We start from the raw sequence: 3912 nt of genomic DNA on the forward strand, positions 1-3912 counted from the left end.
ATCAATTTTGAGTTTATCTTTGTGTATGGTGAAAGAGAGTGGTCTAGTTTCATTCTTCTGCATGTGGCTGTCCAATTTTCCCAGCACCATTTATTGAAGAGACTGTCTTTCTTCCAAAGGATAGTCTTTCCTCCTTTATCGAATATTAGTTGCCCATAAAGTTCAGGGTCCACTTCTGGATTCTCTATTCTGTTCCACTGATCTATGTGTCTGTTTTTGTGCCAGTACCACACTGTCTTGATGACCACAGCTTTGTAGTACAACCTGAAATCTGGCATTGTGATGCCCCCAGATATGGTTTTCTTTTTTAAAATTCCCCTGGCTATTCGGGGTCTTTTCTGATTCCACACAAATCTTAAAATAATTTGTTCTAACTCTCTGAAGAAAGTCCATGGTATTTTGATAGGGATTGCATTGAACGTGTAAATTGCCCTGGGTAACATTGACATTTTCACAATATTAATTCTTCCAATCCATGAGCATGGAATATTTTTCCATCTCTTTGTGTCTTCCTCAATTTCTTTCAGAAGTGTTCTATAGTTTTGAGGGTATAGATCCTTTACATCTTTGGTTAGGTTTATTCCTAGGTATCTTATGCTTTTGGGTGCAATTGTAAATGGGATTGACTCCTTAATTTCTCTTTCTTCAGTCTCATTGTTAGTGTATAGAAATGCCACTGATTTCTGGGCATTGATTTTGTATCCTGCCACGCTACCGAATTGCTGTATGAGTTCTAGCAATCTTGGGGTGGAGACTTTTGGGTTTTCTATGTAGAGTATCATGTCATCAGCGAAGAGGGAGAGTTTGACTTCTTCTTTGCCAATTTGAATGCCTTTAATGTCTTTTTGTTGTCTGATTGCTGAGGCTAGGACTTCCAGTTCCTCACTATTTGATTATATAGTTTTTTTTAAAAAAATCATGCTATAGTTGGATTTTTTCAATGTCCATTCTGTTCAATTTAACAAGTATTTTCTGTACACCTCCTATTCTGCTAGCACTGTGCTAGGAGCTGGAGGTACAGAGAGAATAATCCAGGAGGCAGCTAATCCAGAAGAGAGGCTACTCCAGGAGAGAGAGATACTCCAGGAGAGAGGGATAGTCCAGGAAAGAGACTATTCCAGGAAAGAGAGCTATTCCAGAAGAGACATACTCCAGGATAGAGGATATTCTAAGAGAGAGGCTACTCCAGGAGAGAGGGATAGTCCAGGAGCGAGGATAGTCTAGGAGAGAGGATACACTAAGAAAAAGGCTACTCCAGGAGAGAGGGATAATCCAATAAAGAAGCTACTTCAAAAAATAAAAATAAAAAATAAAAAAAGAAGCTACTTCAAGAAAGAGGAATACTCCAGGAGAGAAGGATAATCCATGAGAAATGCTACTCCAGGAGAGAGAGCTACTCCAGAAGAGAAGACACTCTAAGAGAGATACAACTCTAGGTGAGAAGCTACTCCAGGAGCAAGGGATACTCCAGGACAGAGGGATAGTCCAGGAGAGAGGATAGTCTAGGAGAGAGGATACACTAAGAAAAAGCCTACTCCAAGAAAGAGGAATACTCCAGGAGAGAAGGACAATCCATGAGAGAGACTACTCCAGGAGAGAGGATACTCCAGGTTCCATTCCTGAGAGGGAGTGGGAGGGACAGAGGAAAAACAGATAAAGGCAAGCTCATTCACGAGAGGAATGAAGCAAACACCCACACAAGTGATTTTGTAATCAAATGTAAACATGTGTGGAATCTTTCATTAACATTTCAATCAAATAAAAATGTTCCTGACATTAACGAAGCTCAGAATTTTTAATTATTTTAAAACTTCATGAAACTCATTTCTGGACAGCAGACTGTCATCTATGGATTGACTTGTCTCTGTCCTCTGGGCACCTCCTGACGACAAAGCCCCTTCCCTTCCTGCCCACTTCAGGGGGCACCTCACTTCCTACCTGCTCGGGGTGGAGGGGCGGGGGAGGCTGATGGAAGCCAGGAAACCCTTCCAGGAAAGATGTGGTTCTGCCTCAGTCTTTCTTTCATCTTTTCCCTAGCAAAATAAATCACCTCTAGGTTACTAATGACATAGCATGGGATCTAGATTCTTACAGTGGAAAAAAACCCAAATCAACTCTAAGTGCGGCTTTATAAAACTTTTGAATATTTTTTTTTTACTTTTGAATATTTTGGATCAGATATCACAACTTCCACAAAACTTGTGACTTTAGTGTGACTCACTGTTCTCGGAGAAGGCAGTTTCAAGGCACGGATGCTAGAATTCGCTTTGAGGGTACAGGACCCTCGCAGGTTGGTTAAGGAGGATCGTCACACAGGAGGGGAGTGTGGGGGCACCCTTCCTCTTCCCCAGCCAGCCTGCAACCCTCTTCAGAGCCATACTTTTTGGGAGGAGCGAGTGTGGGCAGTAGACCCAGCCCCCGCCCCGCAAAAGGGTCCCATGATGTGCACGTGGATCCATGTGCACATGGTGCATGTCCATCCATCTGCTGGAGGGGGCCAGCGAGGCTGTAGATTCTGGACGTTATTGTCTCTGTCTCTGTCCCTGTCTGCTACACAGGAGCAATTGAAACAGCAGAAATGTATCCCCTTGTAGTTCCAGAGGCCAAAAGTCTGAAATCAAAGTGTTGACAGGACCACCTTCCCTCCAAAAGCTCTGGGGAAGGACCCTCCAGCTTCTGGCTTCTGGCAGTCCCAGGCGTCCTCAGTTTGCAGCCACAACCAGATCACAGCAAGGACAGCGTGGCAGGGGGAGGCCAGGGGCCATCTCCCACATCCCTTAGTGGGCTGGGGGAGGCAAGGTTGGGTGGGGGTCAGTTAGGCCTGCTGGGGAAGAGCCTGGTGTGGACGTGGGGGATGAAGGGCAGCTACCTGTGCCCGTTGACTCTCCCCAGCCCTGCACTCCACTGCCCCTCAGGCTGAGGCCTGTGATGTGAGCCAGTGCCCCGTTGGCCTACTGGGGGCTAACCCCTCCAACAAAGCAGTGGCTCCCACATTGGTTTTCATAACAAGAATTGCAGGAAAATCTAGGTCTTTAGGCAGCCAGTGCCCATCTGACCGCAGTGAGGGTGTCTGACAGTGCTGGATCTGTAAGGGGAGCCGAAATTCTAAAATAAACATGACATGTGACAGCATATCTCAGCTGGTTGAGTTTCGAGGTTACTGGTTCAGACCAGGACCAGGGACAGCTGGGCCCGTGGTACATGAGCCCATCAGAGAAGCTGAGCTCACCCGTCAGGGCACTGGGATGTCTGCGGCTTCCTGCCGGGCAGGTGTCCCCCCCCACATGTCCCTGGTCACAGCTGGAACATAGCCTCGAGGAAGAAGCCGCCACCCTTTCAAACAGGGTCAACGCCTGGCATCACCGGCATGAAATGCCGTCACTTCACGACGGATTTGTCATTTGGCAAATAAATGCACATGGGAGAAACATCTGCTAATGGTGAACAAATCTATTTTAAGAGCCCAAGAATGAACTAGGATGGCAAGAGCATTTATACAGGAGGAGCTACCTGACTGGTTGTTCTCTTAATGGAGCCAGTATTTGAGAAGTGAGGCTTCATTGCAAGAAAATCACCACTTAGCCACATATAGCCAATTCTAGAAAGCCATGCTTGGCGCAGAGCACTCGACACACACTACCTGGGACATGGGCAGAGCGCGGGCGCTGGCCTGGGAGATGGCGCAGGGTGGGAAGGAGGACGCCTCAGGCCTGGGATGACTCCCCCGGGGGCCCCCACCTAAGCTCACCTACCTCCCTAAAGCACACAATGCTCATCTGGGGAGGAAGCCCAGTCGGGGGTTCAAACTGACACACAGAACTTAAAAACTGAGCAGTCAAGAGATACAGAATCAAACCCTCTTTGAAAAGGAAGTCTACTGTCAAGGTGATTGATTTAAATTCATTTGTTTAT

Source organism: Canis lupus, chromosome 17 (genome assembly GCF_048164855.1).
Source record: "Canis lupus baileyi chromosome 17, mCanLup2.hap1, whole genome shotgun sequence".
Taxonomy (NCBI): domain Eukaryota; kingdom Metazoa; phylum Chordata; class Mammalia; order Carnivora; family Canidae; genus Canis; species Canis lupus.